This window comes from Ranitomeya variabilis, chromosome 6 (genome assembly GCF_051348905.1).
Source record: "Ranitomeya variabilis isolate aRanVar5 chromosome 6, aRanVar5.hap1, whole genome shotgun sequence".
Taxonomy (NCBI): Eukaryota; Metazoa; Chordata; class Amphibia; order Anura; family Dendrobatidae; genus Ranitomeya; species Ranitomeya variabilis.
Window position 1 is genome coordinate 551778814 of NC_135237.1, and position 24520 is coordinate 551803333.

Below are 24520 nucleotides of genomic sequence, written 5' to 3' on the forward strand. Positions count from 1 at the left end.
CGGTCGCAGGTGACCCTCTGCTGCAGTCATTCACTATTTTTGCTGGAATCAATGAACGGAGCGGAGTTGGAGCCAGCGCACTGCCATCAGCATAAAAGTCCTGGATAACCCCTTTAAACTACATCCACAAGTTTTCTGGCAAAAAGTCACCAAATGCCATAATGAACAGAACATATAATAAGGCAATGAATGATGATCCAACGATCGGACTATTATTATCGGACATAATAAGGGCAGGAGGAAGCGGCGACTAGACCACTCAGAGGCTGAACTGTGCCCTGCTGACTGCCAGATGTGAAGTCCTGCAGCCCCATCTAGTGGTCACTCACCAGTACTGCATTGGTACACCTTTTTTTTTTTTTTTTTATGCTGGGGAGCTTAATAAAATAAAAAATATTTCTCTGATAAGACACATTACAAAGTGTCTTATATTCGCCTGCGTTATTGACCATCTAAAACCTGAATAGATGAGATATTGCTGTAAATTACAGTGACCCGCTGGATACATAGTCTCTTTCTCATTCCCAAGCAAAAATACACATTTTTTCAGACTTCTGGACAGATTTTTTTTTTTCCTTAAGTTTTTCTTTAAGTGTCATAGGTTTGATTGGAGTTTTCTTCCCTCTTTTGGGGAATTTTTTTTTTTTTTTTTTTTTTTTTTTAATTAAAGCTTCTTTACTAATCCACAAAAAAAAAAAAAAAACAACCCTGGATTAAGGAAGCCTTATAGGAATACTGAGAGGGTTAAACTGAAGAGGAGATCTCCTTGCATGGGATGAACTGCAGCACCAGTGGAACAGCACAATGTATATTCCTCCAGCCCCATCTAGTGGCCGCACAGGCTCACTGCGGCCTCATTGGTGGTGAACTACATCAGACAGGAAATGCGATATTCCCTGGGGCCCAGGTTGGCCACGGGCGGCCCCCGATCCCCTGGAGATGCCAAAATGTAGAATTAGAGAGGACGAGTGTTGACAGCACAGCACCATATAGATCCATATGTCCGGCACTGCTCATCATCATCGCTCACTGATCTCTGCTATCTGTCCTCATTGAGTCCCCTGGTGCCAGCTGCCCAGCAGCGCCATCGTGTGCTGTCATTCATCTATTGCTTTCAGTTATCAGCCAACCTGAAGCCCTATAGCGCTCGACCACTTTGCAGTTACATTTTATTCCACACCCCACGTTTCAACATTTTTACAATGGAAGTGGGATCCTTAAAGGGTTTTTTCTTTCCCACTTTTGTCCAAGTGGACTCTGAAGAGTTTCAGTCATCTAGAACAGTCCTCACCCTCCCCAGGTCCGGCGCCTGTGAGTATTGGCTGCAGAAGCGACATAGTGACAGCAGGGCATATCAACGCTGCAGCCAATCACTCAGTTCAGGAGCTTGTGATGTCTACACTGCCTCCAGTGTAGCGTATTTATATTAAGAAAAAAAAAAAAGAATACAGATAATGGTATCGAAACTAACAAAATAAACTCCCAAAATAATGTCACTTTTCATCGTATTAATATCCAAAATATAAAAGTAATCAAAAATAAATAAAATAAATCACTAAAAGAAGTCATCGCCTGGGAAAAAATAAATAAATTAAAAAAAAAAAAAGACAGGCTCTCATATGGCTCTGAATATGGCCGGCATCACACTCAGCGTATGTAAATACGGTCCGTTTTTTACGGCCGTAATACGCAGAAATGTTCCCAAAATAGTGGTCCGTATGTCATCCGTAGGCAGGGTGTTGCAGCGTATTTTGCGCATGGCATCCTCCGTATGTAATCCGTATGGCATCCGTACTGCGATATTTTCTCGCAGGCTTGCAAAACCGACATCTAATGGATTTATGGGCTCAAATGTTCATTAAAACATATATACAGTATATATATATATATATATATATATATATATATATATATATATATATATATATATATATATATATATATATATATATATATATATATATATATATATGTCATTGAGACACATATATATATATTCTGTATTTAGATTTCATTCAGCGCGATATGTGTTAAAAGCCGGTAATTCAATTGCCGGCTTTTCATTTCTCCTGCCTAAACCCGACAGGATATGAGACATGATTACATACAGTAAACCATCTCATATCCCTTTTTTTTTTTTTGCATATTCCACACTACTAATGTTAGTAGTGTGTATGTGTAAAATTTGAGCGCTGTAGCTTGTAAAATAAAGGGTTAAATGGCGGAAAAAATTGGCGTGGGCTCCCGCGCAATTTTCTCCGCCAGAGTGGTAAAGCCAGTGACTGAGGGCAGATATTAATAGCCAGGAGAGGGTCCATGGTTATTGGCCCCCCCTGGCTAAAAACATCTGCCCCCAGCCACCCCAGAAAAGGCACATCTGGAAGATGCGCCTATTCTGGCACTTGGCCACTCTCTTCCCACTCCCTGTAGCGGTGGGATATGGGGTAATGAAGGGTTAATGCCACCTTGCTATTGTAAGGTGACATTAAGCCAGATTAAAAATGGAGAGGCGTCAATTATGTCACCTATCCATTATTAATCCAATCGTATGAAATGGTTAATAAAACACACACATTATTAAAAAGGATTTTAATGAAATAAAGACACAGGTTGTTGTAATGTTTTATTAGACTCTTAATCCAGCTGAAGACCATCGTCCTGAAACAAAGTTAAAAAAACAAACAACAATATTCCATACCTTCCGTCGTTATGTCCCACGATGTAAATCCATCTGAAGGGGTTAAATCATTTTACAGCCAGGAGCTGTGCTAAAGCACTCACTCGTGGCTGTAAAACCCTGGGTACTGAATGGAAAGCAGGGTGACCTGTAGTTACCTTGAGTCGCGGTGATGCGCCCTCTGCTGGATGTCCTCATATGAACTCGAGAGTGGGAACTTTTCCAAGGCTCCAGTTCATGAGGACATCCAGCAGAGGGCGCATCACCGCGACTCAAGGTAACTACAGGTCACCCTGCTTTCCATTCAGTACCCAGGGTTTTACAGCCACGAGTGAGTGCTTTAGCACAGCTCCTGGCTGTAAAATGATTTAACCCCTTCAGATGGATTTACATCGTGGGACATAACGACGGAAGGTATGGAATATTGTTGTTTTTTTAACTTTGTTTCAGGACGATGGTCTTCAGGTGGATTAAGAGTCTAATAAAATATCACAACAACATGTGTCTTTATTTCATTAAAATACTTTGCAATAATGTGTGTTGTTTTTTTTTTAAATTCGTTTATTAACCATAAAGTGAAACATACAATATACACATTTATGCTCATTAGTATTACATTCAATGTGGAATATGTACACTGTACGTATGACTGAATATCATAATGTGCATTCGACATATCTTGTACTCCATTCGAACAATACAAGTCTAACGTGGAGTCATGAAAATTTACAGTCATTGAACCACAACTACAACTATATCTTACTACCTTTCTGCCACCGAACAATAAATTTGCACCTTCTCTTGCATAACATCTAGAGAAATTTGACACTTTGCATCAGCATAACCAACTATAAGTTTATAGAGTGAGATGAGAGGAGTTCCAGTTGCTCCAAATTTTCTCAAATTTACCCGGGCATCCTCTGTTTTGATATAGTGTACGCTCATACGGGATAATCGAATTTACTAACTCGATCCAGGATCTGAGGGAGGGGCACGAACGCCCCATCCACCGCATCGCCACCACCTTCCTTGCCATGAAAAGTGACTCCCGCAAGAAAATCGCAACATGATGACCCCAGGTCTCCTCATCCCACACCCCAAATAAACAAATTAACGGCTCAAGAGGAACAGAAGGTAATACTATGGATGAAAGTAGTGATGTCACCTCTTTCCAATACTGAAGGATGATAGGACAGCTCCACATCATGTGAATAAAATCCGCGTCTGGTGAATGACAGCGCAGACATTCCGAGGAGTGGAGTCGACCCATCTTAAAAAGCCGTACGGGAGTCAGATATGACTGGTATATTATATATAGTTGTGTCATTCTATTATTAACCGATGGGGATACCTTTAGTGGGGACTCTAAAATTTCCTCCCATTCTTCTTCCTGTGTGTCAGGGATGAGTCTCTCCCACTTCCCCCTGATGAGTCCTATGGCTGATCCCGCTCCCGCTGACAGCATATAAGTATATAAAGAAGAGATGAGGCCCTGGGATTTGAGGATTCCTATCAAAGGTAAAGACGAAATTGTGCGGCCTGTAGCCACCCCTCTCATATATGACTGGAAAGCTGATCTCAATTGCAAGAAACGAAAAAATTGGGACCTCGGAATATCATGTTTAGTCTGCAATTGTTCAAAGGACACGAAGGTCCCCTGGTCATGTAAATCCCCTACCGAGGTAACACCATGCATCACCCAGAAATCAGTGGATGGGTGGTTTAGCAGTACCAGAAAGTACCGTATATACTCGAGTATAAGCCGAGATTTTCAGCCCAAATTTTTGGGCTGAAAGTGCCCCTCTCGGCTTATACTCGAGTCACGGTCGGCGTCAGGGTCGGCGGGTGAGGGGGAGAGGGCCCTGAGGCATACTTACCTGCTTCCGGGGCTCCTGGCGCTCCCCGTGCCCGTCCCACAGTCTCCGGGTGCCTCAGCTCTTCCCCTGTTCAGCGGTCACGTGGGACCGCTCATTAGAGAAATGAATATGGACTCCACTCCCATAGGGGCAGAGCCGCATATTCATTTCTCTAATCAGCGGTGCCGGTGACCGCTGATAGAGGAAGAGGCTGCGGCACCCGGAGACCAGCTGTCCGGGGGAAGGAGCGGGACGCCGGGAGCAGGTAAGTATTACATATTCACCTGTCCGCGTTCCACACGCCGGGCGCCGCTCCATCTTCCCGGCGTCTCGCCGCACTGACTGTGCAGGTCAGAGGGCGCGATGACGGATATAGTGTGCGCGCCGCCCTCTGCCTGATCAGTCAGTGCAGAGAGACGCCGGGAAGATGGCGCCGAGGAGCTGCAAGCAAGAGAGGTGAGTATGTCATTGTTTTTTTATTGCAGCAGCAGCAATGGCACAGCTTTCTATGGCACAGCTATGGGGCAATAATGAACGGTGCAGAGCACTATATGGCACAGCTATGGGGCAATAATGAACGGTGCAGAGCACTATATGGCACAGCTTTCTATGGCACAGCTATGGGGCAATAATGAACGGTGCAGAGCACTATATGGCACAGCTATGGGGCAATAATGAACGGTGCAGAGCACTATATGTCACAGCTATGGGGCAATAATGAACGGTGCAGAGCACTATATGGCACAGCTATGGGGCAATAATGAACGGTGCAGAGCACTATATGGCACAGCTATGGGGCAATAATGAACGGTGCAGAGCACTATATGGCACAGCTATGGGGCAATAATGAACGGTGCAGAGCACTATATGGCACAGCTATGGGGCCATAATGAACGGTGCAGAGCACTATATGGCACAGCTTTCTATGGTACAGCTATGGGGCAATAATGAACGGTGCAGAGCACTATATGGCACAGCTATGGGGCAATAATGAACGGTGCAGAGCACTATATGTCACAGCTATGGGGCAATAATGAACGGTGCAGAGCACTATATGGCACAGCTATGGGGCAATAATGAACGGTGCAGAGCACTATATGGCACAGTTATGGGGCCATAATGAACGGTGCAGAGCACTATATGGCACAGCTTTCTATGGTACAGCTATGGGGCAATAATGAACGGTGCAGAGCACTATATGGCACAGCTATGGGGCAATAATGAACGGTGCAGAGCACTATATGTCACAGCTATGGGGCAATAATGAACGGTGCAGAGCACTATATGGCACAGCTATGGGGCAATAATGAACGGTGCAGAGCACTATATGGCACAGCTATGGGGCAATAATGAACGGTGCAGAGCACTATATGGCACAGCTATGGGGCAATTATGAACGGTGCAGAGCACTATATGTCACAGCTATGGGGCAATAATGAACGGTGCAGAGCACTATATGGCACAGCTATGGGGCAATAATGAACGGTGCAGAGCACTATATGGCACAGCTTTCTATGGTACAGCTATGGGGCAATAATGAACGGTGCAGAGCACTATATGGCACAGCTATGGGGCAATTATGAACGGTGCAGAGCACTATATGTCACAGCTATGGGGCAATAATGAACGGTGCAGAGCACTATATGGCACAGCTATGGGGCAATAATGAACGGTGCAGAGCACTATATGGCACAGCTTTCTATGGTACAGCTATGGGGCAATAATGAACGGTGCAGAGCACTATATGGCACAGCTATGGGGCAATTATGAACGGTGCAGAGCACTATATGTCACAGCTATGGGGCAATAATGAACGGTGCAGAGCACTATATGGCACAGCTATGGGGCAATAATGAACGGTGCAGAGCACTATATGGCACAGCTTTCTATGGTACAGCTGTGGGGCAATAATGAACGGTGCAGAGCACTATATGGCACAGCTATGGGGCAATAATGCATGGTATGGAGCATCTATTTTTATTTTTGAAATTTACCGGTAGCTGCTGCATTTTCCACCCTAGGCTTATACTCGAGTCAGTAAGTTTTCCCATTTTTTTGTGGCAAAATTAGGGGGGTCGGCTTATACTCGGGTCGGCTTATACTCGAGTATATACAGTAATTATTTTTCCAAAGGGGCATTTCAGGTATAATATCTGTATATCCAACAACCTTTTTTATTTGTCTCCTAATCAATCTTGCCAGTCGAAGCATGGGCAGCGGATGAGGGGCGGTCATCTTTTCTGATTCTAAAAAGCTCAATGGACACTCCACCCGAGCAGAACGAAGCAGATGATGTTCAGAGTTAGGGAGACAACCACCAGGAATCCACGTGTCCAATGCCCTAGCCTGTCCGGCCAGGTAATATAGAAAAAAATCCGGCAATGCCGCTCCACCCCCCCGTTTAGGCCTCTGCAAAACAGTCTAAGTTTGGGCCTAGACTTCCCCCATATAAAGTAAGTAATTTGGTAGTTTAAATTAGTAAAGAGGGACTTAGGTATTGGTACTGCGCTATGTTGAAGGCGATAACTAACCTTAGGAAGCAGAATCATTTTATTTAGGTTAATACGGCCTGCAACAGATAGTGGGAGTTTGCTCCAAGATGCAAATTTAGATTTGACTAATTCTAACAATGGATACGAATTAAGTTGTAGATCAGAGTTGCTACTTTGGGACACATAGATGCCCAAGTACTTAACCCCTTCATGACCCAGCCTATTTTGGCCTTAATGACCTTGCCGTTTTTTGTAATTCTGACCAGTGTCCCTTTATGAGGTAATAACTCAGGAACGCTTCAACGGATCCTAGCGATTCTGAGACTGTTTTTTCGTGACATATTGGGCTTCATGTTAGTGGTAAATTTAGATCGATAATTTCTGAGTTTATTTGTGAAAAAAATTGAAATTTGGCAAAAATTTTGAAAATTTCGCAATTTTCACATTTAGAATTTTTATTCTGTTAAACCAGAGAGTTATGTGACACAAAATAGGTAATAAATAACGTTTCCCACATGTCTACTTTACATCAGCACAATTTTGGAAACAATTTTTTTTTTTGCTAGGAAGTTATAAGGGTTAAAATTTGACCAGTGATTTCTCATTTTTACAAAACCATTTTTTTTAGGGACCACCTCACATTTGAAGTCAGTTTGAGGGTTCTATATGGCTGAAAATACCCAAAAGTGACACCATTCTAAAAACTGCACCCCTCAAGGTGCTCAAAACCACATTCAAGAAGTTTATTAACCCTTCAGGTGTTTCACAGCAGCAGAAGCAACATGGAAGGAAAAAATGAACATTTAACTTTTTAGTCACAAAAATGATCTTTCAGCAACAATTTTTTTATTTTCCCAAGGGTAAAAGGAGAAACTGGACCACAAACGATGTTGTCCAATTTGTCCTGAGTACGCTGATACCTCATATGTGGGGGTAAACCACTGTTTGGGCATACGGCAGGGCTTGGAAGGAAAGGAGCGCCATTTGACTTTTTGAATGAAAAATTGGCTCCAATCTTTAGCGGACACCATGTCGCATTTGGAGAGCCCCCGTGTGCCTAAACATTGGAGCTCCCCCACAAGTGACCCCATTTTGGAAACTAGACCCCCCAAGGAACTTATCTAGAAGCATAGTGAGCACTTTAAACTCTCAGGTGCTTCACAAATTGATCCGTAAAAATGAAAAAGTACTTTTTTTTCACACAAAATTTCTTTTAGCCTCAATTTTTTCATTTTCACATGGGCAACACGATAAAATGGATCCTAAAATTTGTTGGGCAATTTATGCTGAGTACGTTGATACCTCATATGTGGGGGTAAACCACTGTTTGGGTGCACGGCAAGGCTCGGCGTGCCATTTGACTTTTTGAATGGAAAATTAGCTCCAATCGTTAGCGGACACCATGTCGCGTTTGGAGAGCCCCTGTGTGCCTAAACATTGGAGCTCCCCTACAAGTGACCCCATTTTGGAAACTAGACCCCCCAAGGAACTTATCTAGATGTGTGATGAGCACGTTCAACCCCCAAGTGCTTCACAGAAGTTTACAACGTAGAGCCGTGAAAATAAAAAATCATTTTTCTTTCCTCAAAAAAGATGTTTTAGCAAGCAATTTTTTATTTTCACAAGGGTAACAGGAGAAATTGGACCCCAATATTTGTTGCCCAGTTTGTTGTGAGTACGCTGATACCCCATATGTGGGGGTAAACCACTGTTTGGGCACACGACAGGGCTCAGAAGGGAAGTAGTGACATTTGAAATGCAGACTTTGATGGAATGGTCTGCGGGCGTCACGTTGCATTTGCAGAGCCCCTGATGTGCCTAAACAGTAGAAACACCCCACAAGTGACCCCATTTTGGAAACTAGACCCCCCAAGGAACTTATCTAGATGTGTGATGAGCACGTTCAACCCCCAAGTGCTTCACAGAAGTTTACAACGCAGAGCCGTGAAAAAAAATAATTCTTCTTTCCTCAAAAATTATGTCTTAGCAAGTAATTTTTTATTTTTGCAAGGGTAACAGGAGAAATTGGACCCCAACAGTTGTTGCCCAGTTTGTCCTGAGTACGCTGGTACCCCAAATGTGGGGGTAAACCACTGTTTGGGCACACGTCGGGGCTTGGAAGGGAGGGTGCATCATTTGACTTTTTGAATGCAAGATTGGCTGGAATCAATGGTGGCGCCATGTTGCGTTTGGAGACCCCTGATGTGCCTAAACAGTGGAAACCCCTCAATTCTAACTTCAACACTAACCCCAACACACCCCTAACCCTAATCCCAACTGTAGCCCTAACCCTAATCACAACCCTAACCCCAACACACCCCTAACCACAACCCTAACCCCAACACACCCGTAACCCTAATTCCAACCCTAATCCTAACCCTAATCCCAACCCTAACCCTAATCCCAACCCTAACCACAACTGTAACCCCAACACACCCCTAACCCTATCCGTAACCCTAACCACAAGCCTAATCTTAACCCTATTTCCAACCCTAGCCCTAATTCCAACCCTAACCCTAAGGGTATGTGCCCACGTAGCGGATTCGTGTGAGATTTTTCCGCTCAACTTTTGAAAAATCTACAAGTAAAAGGCACTGCGTTTTACCTGCGGATTTACAGTAGATTTCCAGTGTTTTTTTGTGCGGATTTCACCTGCGGATTCCTATTGAGGAACAGGTGTAAAACGCTGCGGAATCCGCACAAAGAATTGACATGCTGTGGAAAATACAACGCAGCGTTTCTGCACGGAATTTTCCGCACCATGGGCACAGCGGATTTGGTTTTCCATAGGTGTACACGGTACTGTAAACCTGATGGAAAACTGCTACTATTCGCAGCGGCCAATCCGCTGCGGATCCGCGGCCAATTCCGCACATGCCATAACCCTAACCCTACCCCTAACCCTACCTGTAACCCTAACCCTACCCCTAACCCTACCCGTAACCCTAACCCTAGTTCTAACCCTAACCCTAGTTCTAACCCTAACCCTAGTGGAAAAAGAAAAAAAAAATATTTTCTTTATTTTATTGTTGTCCCTATCTATGGGGGTGATAAAGGGGGGGGGTTATTTATTATTTTTTTTATTTTGATCGCTGTGGTAGAACCTACCACAGCGATCAAAATGTACTTGTAAGGAATCTGCCGGCTGGCAGATGCGGCGGGCGTACTGAGCATGCGCCCGCCATTTTGGAAGATGGCGGCGCCCAGCGAGGAGACGGCCGGACACCGGGAGGATCGGTAAGTATGAAGGGGTGGTGGGGGGGTGGATTAGAGCACAGGGGGGGTGATCGGACCACAGGGGGGAGCGGACAGCAGGACGGGGGAGCCGGCAGGCGGACGGAGGGGACCGGACCCCATAACGGAGGACTGGGGGGGCGATCGGTGGCTGTGGGGGGGGGTCACTTCAGGTTTTCCAGCCATGGCCGATGATATTGCAGCATCGGCCATGGCTGGAATGTAATATTTCACCAGTTTTCATGGTGAAATATTACAAATCGCTCTGATTGGCAGTTTCACTTTCAACAGCCAATCAGAGCGATCGTAGCCACGGGGGGGTGAAGCCACCCCCCCTGGGCTGAAGTACCACTCCCCCTCTCCCTGCAGATCGGGTAAAATAGGAGTTAACCCCTTCACCCGATCTGCAGGGACGCGATCATTCCATGACGCCACATAGGCGTCATGGGTCGGATTGGCACGGGTTTTCATGACGCCTACGTGGCGTCATGGGTCGAGAAGGGGTTAAAATTGGATACAACAGGTAGCAAGAACAGAGTTTCAAGATTTGGCATTGGGGCACAAGAGAGAGGCAATAGAGCAGATTTGTCCCAGTTTATATATAGGCCGGAGTATTTACTAAAGACATCTATAATAGTAATCACTTTTGGCAGTGTTTCCTCTGCCTTGTCCATAAATATCACCATATCGTCGGCACATAAGCCGATGGTGTCCACCCGGCCCGCTATATCTATGCCCCTGATACCAGAGGAGGATCTCATACGTATTGCCAGTGCCTCTATTGCAAGAGCAAAAAGAGCCGGCGAGAGAGGGCACCCCTGACAGGTTCCCCTAAACAATGAGAGGGGCTTACAGATGGAATTATTTATAATTATGCGCGCCTTAGGATTCTTATATAATACATTGATCCACTTTAAAAACTTATCTCCAAAGCCATATCTCTGTAATCATGCTAACAGGAAGGGCCATTCAAGAGAATCGAAGGTCTTGGCCGCATCCAAGGATGCTAATGCCCAGTTGTTATCTGACACCAAAGAACTATATTAAATTATTGATTGAACTCGCCTGATGTTAATAGAGGTATTTTTACCAGGCATGAAGCCAGTCTGATCTGGGTGAATAAGGTCCAGTATGATGGAATTCAGTCTAATGGCCAGGATTTTAGTGAAGATTTTATAATCTACATTGACTATTGTGTGTGTTTTATTAACTATTTCGTACTACTGGATTAATAATGGATAGGTGTCATAATTGACGCCTCTCCATTATTAATCTGGCTTAATGTCACCTTACAATATTACAATAGCAAGGTGGCATTAACCCTTCATTACCCCACATCCCACCGCTACAGGGAGTGGGAACAGAGTGGCCAAGTGCCAGAATAGGCGCTTCTTCCAGATGTGCCTTTTCTGGGGTGGCTGGGGGCAGATGTTTTTAGCCACGGGGGGGGGGGGCAATAACCATGGACCCTCTCCTGGCTATTAATATCTGCCGTCAGTCACTGGCTTTACCACTCTGGCGGAGAAAATTGCGCGGGAGCCCACGCCAATTTTTTCCGCCATTTAAACCTTTATTTTACAAGCTACAGCGGCCAAATTTTGCACATACACACTACTAACATTAGTAGTGTGGAATATGCAAAAAAAAAAAATGGGGATATGAGATGGTTTACTGTATGTAATCATGTCTCATATCCTGTCGGGTTTGTGAAGGAGAAATGAAAAGCCGGCAATTGAATTACCGACTTTTCACTAACACCGCTGCGTATTTCTCGCAAGTCACACTGCTGGACCGTGTGGAATCCGTATTTTTCTCGCCCCCATAGACTTTCATTGGCGATTTTTTTGCACAATACGGTGACAAACGCAGCATGCTGCGATTTTCTACGGCCGTACAAGACCGTATAATACGGATACGTAAAATACGGCTGATAGGAGCTGGGACATAGGGAATCATTGGGCCGTGTGTTATGCGTATTTTACTGGTGGATTTTCTGCGCTCATACGTCCGTAAAACTCGCCAGTGTGACGCAGGCCTAAAAAGTTATGTCCATGAAAATAAACAAATCATTGTTTTTCGGTTAACAAAAAGAAATATAAAGAAGAAAAACACATAGAAATCTGGCATCTTGCACGGACCCGAAATATAAACTTGTCTTCCCTTTTACCGCACGGTGAACATCATAAAAAAATAAATTAAAATTAAAAAAAAAAACCACATCAAGAATAACAAAATAAATAAAAGAACTCTATTCCTGACTTGTTGAGATTTGTTCATTCTGCGTCTGAAAAACCTCAATGACGACTATTATGTTCTCCAAAATGGTACCAATAAAAACTTAATTTATTCAGAAAAAAAAACAAAACCCTGATATTGCTCGGGTGGCCAAAAGAAAAAAAAAAACAAAACATAAGTTCCTGCTTATAGAACCTGTGGGTCCGAATATCTGTGGATCCGAATATAGTCAGTACACCCATAGATTCATTCATCAAGGATCACATGGGGTCACTTTCCACGGGGGGAGTCTGCTGATCTGACACTTTAGGGAACACACAACCTATTTCAGCACTCGCACCTTCCTATTACCCCTTATAAATATAATAAATTAGGGGCTAATCGATATTTTAGTGTGAAAAAAGTAATTTTTCGTTCCACTTTGCCTTAAAGGCGTTGTCCACTACTTGGAGAACCCCTGCTCATTCCCCACGTTTGGCCCTGATAAAACTAAAAAACCCCTACACTCGCCTCCCGTGCCGCTGCTGTTCCCACGGTGTCAGCACTCGAGGTCTCGGGACCCTCAGACGGTTGTATGACATGTGACCCCCGGCGACCAATCAGCGCTGGCGTCACAGGCCCCGCCTTCTGTCGAACTGAAAATGAAGCGAAGTCAGAGATCAGCTGCAGTCTGGACTTTCTCTTCACGGTGTCTGAAGGCGGAGGACAGTGACGCCAGCGCGGATTGGTCGTACTGAGCGCAACGTTGGATTAGCCCCAATGCTGACAGTGAGAGGAAGTTCTTTGTGGGCAAAGTTGGCGAGATCAGCTCTCCTGCCTATGTGAGATATATACGCAGTGGTCTCTGTGCCCCCCATGTGACGAAAACGCAGCAGTCTGTGTCCCCCATGTGAAGTATACACAGCAGTCTCTGTGTCCCCCATGTGACGTATACACAGTGGTCTGTGTCCCCCATGTGACGTATACACAGTGGTCTGTGTCCCCCATGTGACGTATACACAGTGGTCTGTGTCCCCCATATGAAGTATACACAGCAGTCTGTGTCCCCCATGTGACGTATACACAGCAGTCTCTGTGTCCCCCGTGTGACGTATGCACAGCAGTCTCTGTGTCCCCCATGTGACGTATGCACAGCAGTCTCTGAGTCCCCCGTGTGACGTATGCACAGCAGTCTCTGTGTCCCCCGTGTGACGTATGCACAGCAGTCTCTGAGTCCCCCGTGTGACGTATGCACAGCAGTCTCAGTGTCCCCAATGTAACGTGTACACAGTCTTGGTGCCTCCTATGTCATACACAGCAGTCTCGGTGTCCCCCGTGTGACGTACACACAGCAGTCTCGGTGTTCTCTATGTGACGTGTATACAGTCTCGGTGCCTCCTATGTCATGTGTATACAGCAGTCTCAGTGTATTGCAGAACCACTAGCCAGAATCTTTGATAAATTTCGCAATACAGGAGAAATCCCAGAAGATTGGAGAAGGGCAAATTTTGTCCTTATCTTCAAAAAAGGAAAGATGGAGCCAGGAAATTACAGGCCAGTGATCCTGACATCTATACCAGGAAAGATCTTTGAACAAATTATTAAACAACATGTATGTAAGTACTTGGATAAGAATACAGAAATTAACCAGAGTCAGCATGGGGTTGTAACAAACAAGTCATGCCAGACTAATCTAATTTCCTTCTATGATGGAATCACTGACCGGGTGGATCAGGGAAATGCAGTAGGTATAGTATATCTCGACTTCAGCAAAGAATTTGATAAAGTATCTCATACTATCGTTATTGAAAAAAAATGACCAAGTATAGGATTGACAAGGCTACAGTTAGGTGGATTCATAACTGGCTCAGTGATCATACAGAAGAGTTGTAATAAATGGTTGCATATCCAATTGGAAGAGTGTTTCAAGTGGGACACCACAAGGCTCTCTCCTGGCCCCAGTGTTGTTCAACATTTTTATAAATGATCTAGATAAGGAAACTGAAGGTAAACTGATCAAATTTGCAGATGATGCAAAGCTAGGAGTGATAACTAACAGTAGAGAAGACAGAGAAGGGATTCAGAAGGATATAGATAAGCTTGAACAATGGGCAGTGACTAATAGAATGGGATTTAACAGGGAGAAATGCAAGATTCCACATCTGGGCAAGAAAAACGAAAATTACATCTACTACAGAATGGGAGGAATAGAGAACTAAGCAACAGCATGTGTAAAAAGACTTGGTTATACTAATAGATCACAGACTGCACAGGAGTTAACAGTGTGATGCAGCAACAAAGGCAAACACAGTTCTGGGATGTATTAAGAGAAGCATAGAGTCTAGATCACGTGGAGTAATTATCCACCCTCTACTCCTCCTTGGTCAGGTCTCATCTGGAACACTGTATCCAGTTCTGGGCACCACATTTTAAAAGACATTGAAAAACTGGAGCAAGTTCAGAGAAGAGCTATGAGGATGGTGAGGGAACTGCAGAGTATGTCCTATGAGGATCGGTTAAAAGATCTGGGAATGTTTAGCTTGCAAAAAGGAAGGTTGAGAGGAGACTTAATAGCTGTCTGCAAATATCTCAATGGCTGTCACATTGTAGAAGGATCATCATTATTCTCATTTCCACATGGAAACACGAGAAGCAATGGAATGAAACTGAAAGGGAGGAGACACAGATTAGATGTTGGAAAAAAACTTTTTAACAGTGAGGGTGATCAATGAGTGGAACAGGCACCCAGGAGGGGTGGTGAGTTCTCTTTCAATGGAAGTCTTCAAACAGAGGCTGAAGAAAAATCTGTCTGAGATGGTTTAGTGAGTCCTGCATGGAGCAGGGGGTTGGACACGACAATGTAGGTCCCTTCCAACTCTAACATTCTATGATTCTATTCTTTGTGACGTATGTACCGAAGTCAAAATGTCTCCCATGTTACACATATACCGCAGCCTCAGTAAATGCCATGTGATCTATAAAGCAGCCTCAATATATCCCATGTGATGTATATACAGCAGTCTCAGTGTCGCTCATGTGATGTATATACAGCGTCTCAGTATATCCCATGATGTATATACAGTAGTCTGTGTCACCCATGTGATGTACATACAGCAGTCTCAGTGTTGCCCATGTGATGTATATACAGCAGCCTCAATATATCCCATGTGATGTATATACAGCAGTCTCAGTGTCGCCCATGTGATGTATATACAGCAGCCTCAGTATATCCCATGATGTATATACAGTAGTCTGTGTCACCCATGTGATGTATATACAGCAGTCTCAGTGTCGCCCATGTGATGTATATACAGCAGCCTCAGTATATCCCATGATGTATATACAGTAGTCTGTCACCCATGTGATGTACATACAGCAGTCTCAGTGTTGCCCATGTGATGTATATACAGCAGCCTCAATGTTGCCCATGTGATGTATATACAGCAGTCTCAGTGTCGCCCATGTGATGTATATACAGCAGCCTCAGTATATCCCATGATGTATATACAGTAGTCTGTGTCACCCATGTGATGTATATACAGCAGTCTCAGTGTTGCCCATGTGATGTATATACAGCAGCCTCAGTATATCCCAAGTGATGTATATACAGTAGTCTCATTGTCTCCCATGTGATGTATATACAGCAGTCTCAGCGTCTCCCATGTGATGTATATACAGCAGTCTCAGCGTCTCCCATATGATGTATATAGAGCAGTCTCAGCGTCTGCCATGTGATGTATATACAGCAGTCTCAGTGTCTCCCATGTGATGTATATACAGCAGTCTCAGTGTCTCCCATGTGATGTATATACAGCAGTCTCAGTGTCTCCCATGTGATGTATATACAGCAGTCTCAGTGTCTCCCATATGATGTATATACAGCAGTCTCAGTGTCTCCCATATGATGTATATACAGCAGTCTCAGTGTCTCCCATATGATGTATATACAGCAGTCTCAGTGTCTCCCATATGATGTATATACAGCAGTCTCAGTGTCTCCCATGTGATGTATATACAGCAGTCTCAGTGTCTCCCATGTGATGTATATACAGCAGTCTCAGTGTCGCCCATGTGATGTATATACAGCAGTCTCAGTGTCGCCCATGTGATGTATATACAGCAGTCTCAGTGTCTCTCATGTGATGTATATACAGCAGTCTCAGTGTCTCCCATATGATGTATATACAGCAGTCTCAGTGTCTCCCATATGATGTATATACAGCAGTCTCAGTGTCTCCCATGTGATGTATATACAGCAGTCTCAGTGTCTCCCATGTGATGTATATACAGCAGTCTCAGTGTCTCCCATATGATGTATATACAGCAGTCTCAGTGTCTCCCATGTGATGTATATACAGCAGTCTCAGTGTCTCCCATATGATGTATATACAGCAGTCTCAGTGTCTCCCATATGATGTATATACAGCAGTCTCAGTGTCTCCCATGTGATGTATATACAGCAGTCTTTGGTTCTGAACAATTTCCTGCGCTCCAGACTGATGCAAACCTGGTCGGCAGTGAGTAGTAACATCATCCACCACAGCCGCACTGAAGCTACGCAGCTCCTGCCGTCACATTAGGGCGACTTCATTAACCCTTGACCACACATAACGGGATAATTTAGACGTCGATTATTTTATTCGGCCGCCAGTGACCGGGACATAGTCCAGTGGTAGGACATAGGCTCAGCTGCTCCGAGAGAACCCGCCACATCTGTGCTGACAGTTTCCTGCAATGTATCGGCCGGCGTCTGGCTATAGATTACAGGTTCCTAAATTGCAACGTCCCATAACTTAAGAAAAAGAAAATCCCCCGCCGTTTTGTGTACACAGCGCCTATGAAAACCTGTGTTGCTGTGGTAACCAACTGCAAACAATCCCTGTGTAGTCTGATCCTGAATGTCACACTTATCGCAAGAAAGCAGCAACGACGGAAGCATCTGCACAGTGCTGTTACCATGGCGACACATAGATGTGCACAGGAGCTGTGTACACAAAACGGTGAGAGGCTTTACAGGAGCTGGAATGGGAACGGAATTCAGTTTCACAGCTCCATCCACTGAGCTGTAACCAAACCACGTGTGAACGGTGCCTGCAGTCCGGTAATGACGGATTAATGGACCTGTACAGCCGCCAGCAAGCACACTCTGCCCCCGTCTCCGTCCCATTAAGTATTCACAGCTATACACCGGTACTTGCCTGCTAGTGCGCCTCCACGAGCAGCCCCCGGGCTCCCCGCCATCCCCTCGTACTGCGGGACATAACGGGGAGACGACAACAAGACTCCCGGAAGCAGCGAGCGCGACATCTACGCGCCCCTAACACGCAGCCAATGGGAGCGCGGCATCCAAACTCTCCACCAATCACAGGGAATCTCTTTCCTTTAACATCGAGGGCTGAGGATCTAAGGCGATCGCTGATTGGATAAAGTGGACTGGTAGGTGGAGTTACTGGCGAGCACTAGAGGGAAACTTCGTAATAATGATAGATACCAGTGTCTGCGATTACGGGCGGCGCCATATTGTGAGAGACCTATCCTCCTGCCGTAAACTGACGTACAACCCCGCTGGAGGACGGGACTCATAGTCGTGGCACATTGGGATTCACATGGAATCCACAGTAACCCATAAAGCCGTGTTTACACCCAGAGCTATCACACAGACTTACTGGCCTTTTTTTTTAAGGAGTGTCCTGTATATATTAACCTATATTATCCCTTTCCGCCACCAACATTTTTTTTTCCTGCTTTCTTTTTTCCAGGAATTTTTTTTTTTTTTTTTTTTCCGTCAACACAGCACTTATTTTTACACGGGACGATCTGTAGTTTTGAATTACACCATTTATTTTACTACTGGAAAAAAAAATTCAAGTGCGGTGAAAATGGGGAAAAAAAACCAATTCCACTATTGTTTTCTGGGCTTTGTTTTTATGACGTTCATTGTGGTGTAAAAATGTCCCGTGGACGTCATCCTGCAGGTCGGTGCGATTATGGCGAAACCACATGGCTTTTTATTATTTTAGCGGCTTAAGACAAAAAAAAAAAAATTAAAGAAAAAAAATGTAAAAAAAATAAAAATTGAATTTAATTAAAAAAAAATTAACAAAAAAAATTTGAGTCTTTGTTTTTTGATAACTTTTATTTCTCTGTCTTTTTTTCTGTGTGTCATTTTATTGATACCATTTGGGGGGACACATGGCTTTTTCATCACTTTTTATTGCATTTTTGTCTGAAAACAACTATTGTGACGTTTTGATTCTGTACAGCTTCTACTTTATGGGTGTTATCATTTTATATTTTGATAGACCGAACGTCTATATGTTTATTTATTTTTTTTATTTTTATGGATGGAATTTTTCCTATATTTTTAGATATTTTTTTCCTTCTTTTTTACCTCATTTTTCAGTCCCCTGCAATCATCTGCTTGTTCTATACACTGTGATACTTCAGTATATAGTAAAGATCACCGCCTCGATGAAGCCCAGCACAAGATGGCGGCCACCAGGGCTGTGAGTAGGCCCTGGCTGTGAGTAGGCCCTGGCTGTGAGTAGGCCCTGGCTGTGAGTAGGCCCTGGCTGTCATGGCAACCCTTGCTGTGTAAGCAATGCGCTTGCAGAGACGCCATAACGGAGTCGCACCACATAAATGGCGACAACGTCTAAATCCGGTCGCTGTCTGGAACCGGGGAGAGCGCCATCGGCACTGGTGGATAAATACGCCACGGAGCATGAAGGGGTTAATATCAGACACCTGGAAACTAAGCTTTATTCATTGCTGCCTCTCCTCCCCCACTCCCAGCCCCACCAGTCTTTTTGGACACGACTAGTGGTGACGTCATGACTACAGCATGTTACCGCTGCAGCCAATCACTGTTATCAGCGGTCTTATGTTGTGTACAGTGAGGTAGTGGAGGCTGTTTTTTTCTGCTAAATTCGCACGTGTCTCCTCTACCATAACAAACACCAGAGGGAGACATGAAAAGTGGGGACAACTCTGAGGTGTGGCGGCCATTTTGTTATAGCCTCCTACATATCGGTGACCTCTCACTGGCCTCGTGTTGTGGATGTTTAGCTGTCATTTAGCGAGACATTGATGCTGGGCTATCACGCGCTGCTCAGTGTCTCGGTTGGATGCCCGGCTGAACTCTCGCTTCATGTCAACGTTCAGCATGGCATCTAGATGTAGCGGAGCCAGACTCATCAAGGGACAAATGGATAAAAGGGGGGGAGGGGGTGTTTATTTCAAATAAAGGACTTTATTCTGGGTGATTTTCTTTTACAATTTGACTATGGGGTTAGTAATGTGGGCGTCTTATAGACACCTCTCCATTACTAAATCCTGGGCTCAAATTGATGTCAGCTGCCAATACAAAGCTGACGTCAATCCCAACCCTATTACCCCACTTGCCACCACACTAAGGCAAGGGGGAAGAGCCAGGCTAAGTGTCAGATTTGGCGCATCTTATGAATGCGCCATTTGGGGTGCGACTGAGAGCTGTTGTTTTTAGCCTGGGAAGGGGCCAATATTCATGGCCCCTTCCCAGGCTACTAATATCACCCGACAGCTTTCTGCCTAGCATTTGCTGGTTATTATAGGGGGGTCCCGTATTTTACTAATCTTTTTCCATCATGTTGGCATGAGGCTCTACTCCATAACATGATTCAGACTGGTCTGTAGCCTTCTAGTTTTCTATTACTTGGACTGGAGCACCATTCTGTGTCTTATATGTTGTCATTTTGGACATTTTTTCATTTATTTTAGCATTGATATTTGATCATTCTGACTATTTCTTCACTTAATCTTTCTTTTGAATGCTCTTTCTCTTGATGAAGCTTTAGTCTCATTCTATATATTTTTTGTTATTTGTACGGTTTCATTGTTCGGTCTGCACCAGATTTATTTGGTCAGTAATATAGGAGGCATAGGATCAGTACCATATATATTTTTTTTATTTTTTTTTCAACGTCTCTATCTGCCATATGCATATTTCCTTACTTTGGCTTTTTCTTCATCACTTAGCTGGTCATTGTTAACAGCTTTATATTTTACCGTTATTGGGATCCACGTTATTAAAATAATCGAGCAACAGCATGTGTTGAGGTTTCAATAGATATTACATGTGGAGTTTACAAAGCGGAGGCGTCTATTTGTGATTGGGTGTTATTTGCCTATTTATATTTTTTTTTCACCAGCATATTGGAGGAGGTTAGCTTCAGGTCCTTATATGGATCTTGAGTGGTGTTATATATGGCCATTTTTGGGCCTTTTCTAAATTGATTTTAATTTTTTGTCTTCATTGTGTGTCTTGTTTGCATTAATAAAAATTATAATTTTTCTACAATCAATTGTGGTCTTCATTGTGGGGCTGATCGTGACCGTTCATACACACTACTTTCTCCCAGTTTTACCATTTTAAATAATAAAGACTAAGAATACAGTTATGAGCTAATATGAATAGCCTGGAGAGCTCAATGTCTATTACCCCCTTCACAGGCAATAAACATCTGTCCCCAGCTGTCCGCTTTCCCTCAACTGGTTATTAAATTTCAGGTGAAATAATGGAAGAAATCCAGCGTGTCAGTAAAAATGCAAGTTTTATGAATTACCAATAAAAAAATTGTAACAGTGTGCAGAGGGTTAAGAAAATGTGCAAACGCATTTCGGATTGTAAACCTTATTAATTGCAGGCATGAATCATATGGATTACCAATAAAGAATCTTATCTTTACTGAAGACTGGCACACTGGATTTCTTCCATTATTTCACATACTGCAGCACTGCAGGTTTCCTTGCGTGGAGTCTTCCCAGTGGTGAGCTGACTTTGTCTTCTGTTTTCTTATTAAAATTTCAGTTGGTCCACATGCCATTTTTTCTGTAAATTAGTGAATTATTATCTTAATACATGAATATTAAAGTCCACACGCACTGCACTAATTATATAAATGTCACTGGCATCTTTCTATTTGTCCTATGTATATAGAATGTGGCTGGATCTAACAGCCCACTGTACTTAGCACACCAGATCATTGTTTGACCTACGGGTGCCAAGACAACCATTGACTCCCCGTGATTTCATCATGGGGATGCTGATGAGGATGAGAGAGGGAGCCCTCTACCTCTCACAACCTTCCAAATGTCACTATCGCTCTCGATCGCGACCTCTAGAGAGTTAATGAGCCAGGGAGTGATGCAGACTCTGGCTGTTACTGTAGGAGCTCGGCTGTTAGCTGCACCGAGCTCCTGCGATTGTCATGCGAGAGGTGGGTTATTTCAGCACCTCATGCTGTGAAGTCAGTTTCTGAATGCAGGGGCTGATGGCATGGATCCCCACACCTCTTCCTGTGCCACTCAGCTGTCACACAGTGACAGTTTAACTCCATGACAGACATAGCAAGTCATGGTGTGGGAATTCACACCTGCTCATGACATGCTATATCCATCATTCATCATTAGAGCTTGAAAAAAAAAAAAAAGGAAGAAAAAATTGCTGCATGAGATCTGCACCAAAAAACAATAGTGGAGACGGATTGCTATTGGAGCGCCCCCAAGGGCAGTGGGATACTCGGCACCGGGTCCTGCGGTTCACAGGGGGATGTCACGGTGGCTGACCCGGTCCATGGCCCTTGGGACGTCCGAGTTAAAGGGAAAGGTCTTTAAAGGGGAATGTTCGTGACGCCACCTGTGGTATTCGGTCAGGGTGACCGACGCTGCTTAGGGGTCCGCTGGGGTGATGTCATGGCAGCTAGATGGTATACCTTCCCACAGGTGTAGGATGTCCCCAGGGCTTCCCAGTGTGTAGGTGGTGGATGGTGTGAGGCGCGGTGAAGAACAAGGACACAAGGTTGCAGTCTCTTTACCTTTTACTGAAGGCTTCAGCATCCACAGTCCAGAGCACAGACCACAGGGCAGGCAGAGTCCAGCCGGTTTGGAGGCAAATGCAGAGTCCCCTTATCCAGGTGGAAATCAGTAGCCTTCCTCTAGTGCCGTGGTGTTGTAGTCCCTTACTGCTGAGCTTCTCATAAGGTCCTCACAGATGTTGTAGATGTTATATCTCTCTCTCTGTCCCCCAGATGGATAGGACAAACCCGTATGACCGGTGGCTTGAGGCATTTTACAGGGACTCTATCATGCCCCGGCCTCTAGTGGGTGCCACCTTGCCTCCTGGGTATAGGGCGGACAGGTAACGTGGAATTAGCTGTCCTGCTGGTCTCTGGAGCAAGGCATAAAGGACTGTTGCTCCCTCGGTGTTCCGGCTACCGGGATCCTGCGCCTCAGAAGGAGGCAGCCTGTGCAGGACAGAACTCCTCTGATATCCACTCCTTTGCTACAACGTCTTCACCCTCTCTACAATACAGTTCTCCTTCAATATCTCTTTCTAGAAGCTGCCGCACTCAGGGCAGGCACAGCTCTGTGACCTTCCGTCTCGGCCTCTGACAGGATCCCACCCGTCAGGGACCAACTAACTGAGCAAAGCTCAGCCAGCAACTAACTTCCTCCCCAGGTAACCAGTTTTACCAAAGTGTGATGAGTGCCCTAATAGGAGCCGAGCTCCCCCTGGTGGCCTGGAGTGCGAAATGTGTTGCATGTTTGTGATACCTGGATTCAGTTGTCCTTCTTTGCCTCCAAACGTAACATCACTCCCCCCTAGAGGAGAATGATATTATTGCAACGACCAGGACCCTGGGGCGCTGCGCGATGGCGTACTTTGGTGCAGACACCTGGAGGGTGGGAACATGATCTAAGGCTATGTGGTGCATTTCTTGACGCAGCATTCATGAACATAAAACACAGCAAAACGTGAAAGATTTATATAAATCTCATACATACATTTTTTCCCCATTTATAGCTTGCTGGGCATGTCATCCACACATGATTTCAACAATAAAGCTAGGTAGTGGAAAGTTTCCAAAGCTAAACAGATTGATATAAAACAGGACATACCCAAAAAAAGACAAAACATTGCAGCTGAAAAGCGCAATAAAAAAAGCTCTAAAACGCGAGTAAGCAATTGGTGCAGAGAAGCTACGGTATCAAAATGCACCCAGGGAACTTACCCTAAGGCTACGTTCACACGATCCTTTTTTTGGTCCTTTTTTTTTCAGGTCCTGTTTTGGAAAATCCGCAGTGCAAAACTGCACTGCTGATTTTCCGACTGTTTCTTCTGCGGATTCCTCTGCGGGTTTTCAACAGCACTTTCCTATTGGTGCATGTTGAAAACAGGAGCGGAATCCGCAGCAAGAATTGACATGGTACTTCTTTTTTTCCGCAGAAAATCCGCGCGGATTTTCCAGCGGAAAAAAGGATAGTGGGCACAGCAGTTGGAGTTTTCCATAGGGTTACATTGTACTGTACCCTGCATGGAAAACGGCTGCGGATCCGCAGTGCAAAATCCGCTGCGGATCCGCAGCAAAAAAAGGATCGTGTGAACGTAGCCTAAAAGGGCTAGAAACCACCTTTTTGCTGCTTTGTGTCAGTGTGCACTGCAGGGCTGGAGTTCTATTCATACACTTGATTATCCTCAATGCAATGATAACAATGGGAAATAAATGCAAATTGGAACAGCCTTCATGTTTATCATTATGTAAATAAATCCATTCCCTTTCCTGATTTGCAGGATTTTTTTTTTATTCATTACCATTCAGAAATTACTGCGAACCCGGGAAGACCGGACCCAACAATAATAATAATAATCTCCCGTATGCAGATCTATATGGAGAGATTAGAGAGCACAATGCATTATTCCTCGCTGGGCCGATTTCCGCGCGCTCCAGGCGCGGCTTTATTGTAAGGGCTTTTATCTGGCGGCTATCTTTAGGAAATGTCAGCTGCTTCGGCCGCCTTGTTCTTAAAGAGGAAGGGTGGAACTTCAAATACGGTCTTCGAGAGGGTCAGGAGGAAAATCCTGCGCTCTCCAGCGTCCTTAGACAGTCAGGAGCCAAGGAGGAGATGGGAGCTGGAGAGCTTTCATCTGAGCCCCACTTGTCCGGGACAATGCCTACATTGTGTGTCATGGGACCGCTCTGTAATAAGGGCGAGAAATAATAATCCAG

General features: G+C 44.5%; 1 protein-coding gene across 2 annotated transcripts in view; it reads right to left on the bottom strand.

Annotated features, from left to right (window-relative positions):
- The window catches only part of ZFAT (zinc finger and AT-hook domain containing), a 187687-nt gene extending 169854 nt beyond the window's left edge, over positions 1-17833 (bottom strand). For both annotated transcript variants that reach the window (XM_077271269.1, XM_077271270.1), the window contains exon 1: positions 17672-17833. The gene's annotated coding sequence lies outside the window, so the exon portion shown is untranslated. The remainder of the gene's footprint in view (positions 1-17671) is intronic.
- Positions 17834-24520: the final 6687 nt, after the last annotated feature.